We start from the raw sequence: 8670 nt of genomic DNA on the forward strand, positions 1-8670 counted from the left end.
AGTGAATTCTGCACTTGCTGTTGCCTATAGTTGTTTATTGTATGACAGGTAGAAGAGAAGAAACCTCATCCTCTTTTGATAGTGAACATGAGAGGACCTTTCTTAGGCTAAGGAGGGAAGCAAAAGGCAAGGGAATAGTTGGAGAAGAAGTAGTGGAGGAAGATTTGGGAGTTACTATGGAGGAAGAGGGACACAACCATGTTGGGGAGAATGCTGGAAATCATGTTGGGCAAGAAAGGAGAGTTCTAGGCTCATACATCAACCTAAACCCAGGAAACTGTGGTAGTAGCATTGTAAAGCCAACAATTCATGCTAACAACTTTGAGTTGAAGCCTCAACTCATCACACTAGTTCAGAACAATTGCTCATTTGTAGGGAGTGCCCATGAAGACCCTAACCAACATTTGACTACATTCTTGAGGATTTGTGACACCGTAAAGTCAAATGGTGTACACCTTGATACCTACAAACTACTTTTGTTTCCCTTCTCTCTTAGATATAAGGCAGCAAAGTGGTTGGAAGTATTTCCGAAGGAGAGTTTGACCACTTGGGATGATGTTGTGAACAAGTTTTTAGCAAGATTCTACCCTCCACAAAGAGTCAATAGACTGAGAACCGAGGTGCAAACCTTTAGACAGCAAGATGGTGAAACCCTTTATAAGGCCTGGGAGAGATTTAAAGACTTGACAAGGAAATGCCCTCTGGATATGTTCAACGAGTAGGTGCAATTGCACATCTTCTATAAGGGGTTAACATATGAGTCAAAGCAAGCTGTGGATCATTCTTCGGGAGGATTGCTCAACAAGAAGAAGACCATTGAAGAAGCCATTGAGGTAATAGAAACAGTAGCTGAGAATGAGTACTTGTATGCATCAGATAGAACTCCAAGGAGATGAGTGATGGAGCTCAATTCTATGGATGCTTTGTCAGCTCAAAACAAAGATATCACAGCACAATTGGTAGCTCTCACCAAGAAGATGGAGAAGAACCAAGTCTCAGCTATTCAAGCCTAAACCCCTCTACAAGAAGGAGATACACCAGAAGTTGAATGTGAATGGGAGCAAGCCAACTATGTGAACAATTCTTCCAGATAACCGTATGATCCCAATGCCAAAACATACAACCAAGGTTGGAAGAACCACCCAAATTTTGGGTGGGAAAAACAACAGAACCACAACCAAGATCACAAATAATACCACTCCAACCAATACAACAACCATAACCCCAACCATCAATCAAGCAACAATAGACCATACCACAACTCACAAAATGCACCCTACCATTCTACACAACAGCCATATAACAACCACCCTCAAGATACACCACCCTCAATCTTGCAATCATGTGACCTCAGCAGCAATTTTGCAAGAATTGAGGCTGCTATAGCGCAACTTACAGGGATTGTTGCCACTATTTCAGAGAGGCAAGTGCAAGCTGAGAAGAAGGGACTCAATTCAAGAAGAGGCCAGATCTAACATGAGGAACCAAGGGGTAGCAATCTCCAAACTGGAAGCGCAAGTAGGAATCTTATCAAAGTAAATACCAATGCCCACACATACATTCCCTAGTGATACTATGGCCAACCCAAGAGGGGAATGCAAGACCATCACATTAAGAAGCGGGAAGGTGATAAATGAAGCATCTCCAAGTCAAATCACGAAGGAAGAAGAAGCTGTAAATGAATCTATAACCAAGAAGGAAGAAGAAAATTATGTACCATCCCCACCAAACCAAGTCCTTAAGCCATATGTGCCAAAAGCACCTTATCCATAAATGCTGAGGAAGGATGGGAAGGATGGCTACTTTTTTAGGTTCCCGGAGATTTTAAAAAAACTTCAAATCAATATACCTTTTGCTGAGGCATTAGAGCAAATGCCACTCTATGCCAATTTCTTGAAAGAGCTCATGACAAGAAAAAGAAACTGGGGTGAAAAGGAAACTATGGTGCTCAGAAGAATGCAGTGCTATCATACAAAAGAAGCTACCCCAAAAGATGAAAGATCCTGGGAGCTTTCAAATTCCCTGCATCATAGGGGATATCAACATTGAAAAAGCATTATGTGATTTTGGAGCTAGCATTAACCTCATGTCTTTGGCCATGATGAAAAAAATGAGAATTAAAGTGGCCAAACCAACAAGAATGGCCTTGCAATTAGCTAACAGAACATAGGGTGGTGGAAGACTTATTGGTAAAAGTAGGAGAGTTTATCTTCCCAACTGACTTTGTTGTGCATGATATGGAAGAGGAGGCTAATACTTCAATTATCTTGGGAAGACCATTTTTAGCCACCGCTGGAGCTATAATTGATGTGCAAAAGGGAGAGCTAGTCTTAAGATTACATAAAGAAAGGATGGTGTTCAATGTTTTCAAAGCAATGAACTACCCCAAGGAGTCTATTGGAGAGTGCATGATGGTGGATACAATAGAGACACTAGTCCAAGGAGTTTTGGAGGAAGACAAGCTTAAAGAAGTAATGGAGGAATATCAACAAGCAGCAAGTGGCAAACTACAACAAGAAATCACAGAAAGCTCAATCATGTTGAACAAGGCAAGCAAGAAAGAAGTGGAAGCACCTAAATTGGAGTTGAAGACCCTGCTTCCAAGCTTAAATTATGCTTACTTAGGTGAAAATAACACATACCCAGTCATCATTGGTTCAAGCTTGAGTGAGGAGCAAGAAGAGGAGCTTATCAAGGTGCTGAGATAACACAAGGATGCCATAGGATGGACACTTGCATATTTAAAAGGGATCAGCCCTTCAATGTGCATGCATAAAATCCTTTTGGAGGAAGGTGCCAAGTCCTTAAGACAGTCACAAAATGCTTTGAAGGCAAAGATTGGGAAAAGGACTTAGAGGGTGCTCCAAGCCACTTGAAAAGAATAGATCTCATACCTGAAGCCAAAGGGTGGTATGAGATAGTGAGGAGATCTATACTCCTTACTGCAAATACCTCAGTAGTCACAATCAAGAGAGCCATCTTGATGTATTGCATCTTAAGGGGAGGAGAAATCAACATCCCACAGCTCATAGTAGATAGCATTCAGGAGATAGCTGAGGATACAGGTAAAAGTAGGCTTGGTCACCCAAGCACTATTCTAAGGCTGTGCAAAAAAGCATCGGTGCTATTTGAGGATGAAGATACAGAGAAGGTAAAAGGAAGCAGATGGATTACTGATGAGCAGATATTTTATACGCTTTTTGGTTGTGTTTTCATATAGTTTTTAGCATGTTGCATTCACTTTTTTTTATATTTTTATTAATTTTTTATTCAAAAATCACATTTCTGGACTTCACTATGAGTTTGTGTGTTTTTGTGTGATTTCAGGTATTTTCTGGCTGAAATTGAGGGACCTGAGCAAAAATATAATTCAGAGGCAGAGAAAGGACTGGAGATGCTGTTGGATTCTGACCCTCCTACACTCAAAGTGGATTTTCTGGAGCTACAGAAGCCCAATTGGTGCGCTCTCAATTGCGTTGGAAAGTATACATCTTGGGTTTTACAGAAATGACTAATAGTCCATACTTTGTCCGAGATTTGGTGGCCCAAACTGGCGTTAAACGCTAGGCAAAAACCTATTTCTGGCGTAAAATGCCAGAACTAGCATACTTCTTAGCGTTAAACGCCCATTTTGGCACCCAGGGTGATGCTTAACTCCACTTTGAGGAATATGCATGTGGAAGCTTGGAAGTTCAGCCCAAACACTCACTAAGTGGGCCACGGAAGTCGATTTTTGCACTATCTGCACTTAGTTACTCATTTTTCTGTAAACCTAGGTTACTAGTTGAGAATAAAAACTACTTTTAGAGATTCATTTTGGAACTTATGACATTTTACATCTCTTATTGTATCTTCTACGGCATGAGTCTCTAAACTCCATAGGTGGGGGTGAGGAGCTCTGCTATGTTTCAATGGATTAATGCAATTACTATTGTTTTCTATTAAATCACACTTGCTTCTATTTTAAGATACTCACTCGTACTTCAATGTGAAGAATGTAATGATCTGTGACACTCATTATCATTCTCAAATTTATGACCGCGTGCCTGACAACTACTTCCGTTCTATTTGGGCTCAACATAGTCATTGGGCGACAACTTGAGTGCGTATCTCTTGGGTTTCTAATCCACGAGTTTGACTTGCATCTCCTGACAATAGAGCAATTAAACTCGTGAGATTAGAACCTTCGTGGTAGAGACTAAAACCAATTGGCAACATTTCTGAGATCCGAAAAGTCTAAACCTTGTCTGTGGTATTTCGAGTAGGATCTGGGACAGGATGACTGTGACGAGCTTCAAACTCACGAATGTTGGGCACAGTGACAGTGTGCAAAAGGATAGAGAGATCCTATTCCGACATAAGTGAGAACCGACAGATGATTAGCTGTACGGAAACCGTACCTGGACCATTTTCACTGAGAGGACGGATGGTTGCCATTGACAACAGTGATCCACCAACATATAGCTTGCCATAGAAGGAGTCATGCGTGTTTGGAGAAGAAGACAGTAAGAAAGCAGAGGTTCAGACGACAGAGCATCTCTGGAACCTTAACCTATTCCTCATTATTGAACCACAAGTATCATTCATTTTATGTTATTTACTTTTCATAAACAAAATCATTTTTATCACTAATCTCCTAACTAAGAGTTACAAGATGACCATAGCTTGCTTCAAGCCGGCAATCTCCATGGGATCGACCCTTACTCACGTAAGGTATTACTTGGACGACCCAGTGCACTTGCTGGTTAGTTGTATCGGAGTTGTGAAAAGTGTGAATCACAATTCCGTGCACGAATTAGCAAGCAAAGAATGGATGGTTTTGCTGACACCCAAGAAGAGGAAGAAGAAAGGAGAATCAAGCAAGAGTAAGGAGCACAACAATTAGGAGGTGGTGGAGTTTCTTTCATTTTTTTTAAAATTGAATAAGGATGATACATATCTAAAATATGAGATGCCTCCAAATGATTTATGTTGGGCATTTTCATCTCTTAAGAAGATTTCTTACTAGGACCTGCATAATGCTTGTCATTACTCATCTGCTAAATTCTATTTTGTTTCCCTTCTGTATAAATAAAAGAAAAATGTTTGAAACAAGAAAGTGATTGTCCAATGTTGCAGGAATTAGAATGAAGTTTAGTGGTGGTAATTGCTGGATTTAATGACTAGCTCAATAATAAATGCTGCATAATAGAATGCTCTTTGTAGTATAAACTAAGCTGCTATTATAAAGCCTTTTATCAGTGAACATCCCTTGGGAATGGAGAAAAGTAAGAAAGAAAAGAAAAGAAAAGCCAAGAAAAGGCAAAGAAACAAACAATAAAGCTAGACACCAATAGCTTGGACCTTAGGACATATGCATGTGGTGTTTCTTGTACTATGATATGCTTGGACAATTAAGTTCTAAGGATTCTTTTAAAACTTGGTAACTTGGATTAACTAATCCGGGATTACCAACCGAAAGTCCATTATCAAGAGCAACCTAGCTACAAAGCATTTAGTAACCCAAAGAGGTGTTGGCATCAATGTTCCTAAAAAGATTTGTGAGCCAAGTGTCTGTAGTGAAGAAGTGTTGAGCAAAATTGAGCCAAAAGGCTGCTGCAACACTTGAAGCTAAGCCATTAATGAGAAATAAGCTTTCTAAGCAAATGAAAGAAAGAAAAATCTAACTGGGATCAATAGAAGAACAAGGCATTATGATAGCAACTCTAGTGAATCCTCAAACAAGCATTTCTTATTTATCAGCAAAGAATAAGAGAGCTGCACCTTCTCTGCATAAAACCCCACAGTCTTAATTCAATTACCTACTTAATAAGGACATGTATGCTTCTCTGTTTCATTTCATTTCTTCTCGTATTTAGTGCTTGCTTGGGGACAAGCAAGTTTTAAGTTTGGTGTTATGATGACAAGTCATCTTATGCTAGCTTTTCAAGCATTTTTCACTTGTATCATTAGGTTTTACGTACTTTCTTGCACAATAAGTAAGTGATTTGGAGTGGATTTTCATGATTATGTTAAATCAATCAACCATCATTTATTTGACACAAAATAATAGGGTTTAAGCTAGAATTAGTTGATTTTATGAATGATTTAGAAACCTTGTGAATTTGGTGATACTTTGACATGTTTGTTTGGTTGCTTGCATGAGAAGAAAGAAGGGCAAGGCACCATGAAGGAGCACAAGGCCAGCGCTCAACCAAGGGAGCGCTCAACAAAGGCCAACATTCACAAGGAGCGCTTAATGCGCTCAAAGAAGTGAGCGCTACGCTCACATGTGTGAGCATTTTCGTGCTCCTTAACTAAGGAAGCAAGGCGCGTGCAAGGAAAGCAAGGCACATCAAAGGCTGGCGCTCAATTAAGTGAGCGCTATGCTCACAAGTGTGCGTGATGTGTGGAAAACGATCCAACACAAAACTCACCGGCAAGTGTACCGGGTCGCATCAAGTAATAATAACTCACATGAGTGAGGTCGATCCCACAGGGATTGAAGGATTGAGCAATTTTAGTTTAGTGGGTGATTTAGTCAAGCGAATCAAGTTTTAGTTGAGTGATTTGTGTTTAACAGAAAGTAAATGACATTAAATGTAAAGGGGGAAGGGAAAAGTGCAGTAAATTGAAGAACAGAATTGTAAATGTGCAGAATCTTAAAGAGCAAGAAAGTAAATGACTGAAACTTAAAGTGCAAGAAACTTAAATTGCAGTAACTTAAATGGCAAGAAAGATAAATGGCTTGAATATAAAAGGGGATTGAGGAATGGGATTGCAGGATCTAAACAAAGAAGAAGTAAATTGCAACAATTAAGAGAGCAACAATTAAATCAGAAGCAATAAGCATTCAAACAGAATTGAAAGGAAATGTAGCAGAGGTTCACAGAAGAACCCAAAATGAGTAGTGATCTCAGGATCCCAAGGGCTTAGGTAGCAGAGCCTAAAACCCAATTTCCTTCCCAGATCTGAATTAACTAAGCAAATTGACAGAAAATTAAAGAAGAAACAATTGAAGAACAGATTTGGAATTTAATTATGCAGAAAACAAAATGCCAAGAGCTTGAATGGGAATTGGGACAGAACTTCCCCAATTTCACACACCCACAACTCAGAAAACAGAAGAGTAGAATTGCCCAAGGGAAATGAGGAAGGAGATCATTCAATTCTCCCTTGATCCTCTTAGTTCTCGGACAAGTCTCTCAAGAAAGCTCAAAGACAAAGGAAATTCAAAAGCTCTTCAAAAAATAAGAGTTAAAATTCAAAGCTCAAAGTAAAGATTGCTAAAGGTCTTTTTTTTTTAATTACATCAAACTAAGTCCTATTTATACACTTTCTATTCTTGGATAATGGGATTTGGATGGGCTTTTGAATTGGTGAAGAAATGAGTTCAAAAGAAATTTTAATTTGAATTTTGGCCCAAAAAGATTCACTCCCAGGAGGCTGCCCTGCCCTTGTGGAGGGCAGGGCAGAAAATTGATGCTTGGTGCTAGCAATTGGTGCGGCCATGGTGCGCATCTGGTGCGAGGTTGGTGCGCCAGAGGCTGCCCTGCCCGTGCCAAGGGCAGGGCGGGAAAGCTGATGCGCCAGGATGTGAGGCGTGCGTGCGGATGGTGCTGCCAGAAGGAAATTTGGTGCGCCAGGAAGAGTGTTTGGTGCGTGGGACGCTAAACGCTGCCCTGCTCACGCCAAGGGCAGGGCAGGAACGGGTTGGTGCGCCAGGGAAGGAACCCGCACGCCAGATGCTGCCAGGACGAGGAAATTGGTGCGCCAGGAAGCAAAGTTGTTGCGCCAGATTTCAAAATTGGTGCGCCTGGTTCAATTGCTGCCCTGCCCGCGCCAAGGGCAGGGCAGGGTCCTTCCTTCACGTCTCGGGTTCGATCCTGGGAGAGTGCAAACACGCTATTTTATTTTTTTGGCTTCTTGGCACGGTAGTGGGTCTCAAGGCTTGGCTTCCTCATGGTTCTTTGTTCGAACCTTGTGGCATGCATGGGTGACCTTTTTTTCTTGATTTCTTTCCTTGAGATGCCCGATTCTGCTCTCCACAAGGGCAGGGCAGAGTTTGCTTCTCTTGGCTCCAAGGCACCATTTTGTGCTCTGCCCTTGGAGTGGGCAGGGCAGAGTTGCCTATGCTTGCTTGGTCACCTAATGCTGCCCTCCTAGAGGGCATTCTGCCCTTGTGGAGGGCAATGTTGCTTCCCCATTGTGATGCGGCACGCTTCTCTCCTCTTTGGCCACGCTTTCCTTTTCTTGTGTCACGCTTCTTAGGCCACGCTTTTCATTTTCTTTTCTTTTCTTCACCTATAATAAACCAAACAACCACTCAAAGTATCACTAAATTCAAGAGGCTTATAAATCAATTAAAATGCAATTAAAATTAGCTCAAACCTCAATGATTAACATTAAATTCATGGTGGTTGCTTGATTTAAAGAAGTTATGCATTTTCACTCCAAATCACTTACTTAGGATGCAAGAAAGTGCATAAATGCTAACAAAACAAGTGAAATTAGCTTGAAAAATGGGTATATGATGACTTGTCATCACAACACCAAACTTAAACCTTGCTTGTCCCCAAGCAAGCATCAAAACTAAGAGTAAATGAAATGAATAAGAAAAGAATGCATATCCTTATTATGCAGATAGCAGAACTTGATCAATGGGGCATTTATGCAGACAATGACAACTCA

At 40.7% G+C, this 8670-nt stretch overlaps 1 non-coding gene across 1 annotated transcript; it reads right to left on the reverse strand.

The window, feature by feature from the left end:
* Positions 1 to 605: 605 nt before the first annotated feature.
* On the reverse strand, positions 606 to 712 carry LOC127747861 (small nucleolar RNA R71). The gene has a single exon (XR_008009808.1). It is a non-coding gene; the product is annotated as a small nucleolar RNA R71 (small nucleolar RNA).
* Positions 713 to 8670: the final 7958 nt, after the last annotated feature.

This window comes from Arachis duranensis, chromosome 5 (genome assembly GCF_000817695.3).
Source record: "Arachis duranensis cultivar V14167 chromosome 5, aradu.V14167.gnm2.J7QH, whole genome shotgun sequence".
In the NCBI taxonomy this organism is placed as follows: domain Eukaryota; kingdom Viridiplantae; phylum Streptophyta; class Magnoliopsida; order Fabales; family Fabaceae; genus Arachis; species Arachis duranensis.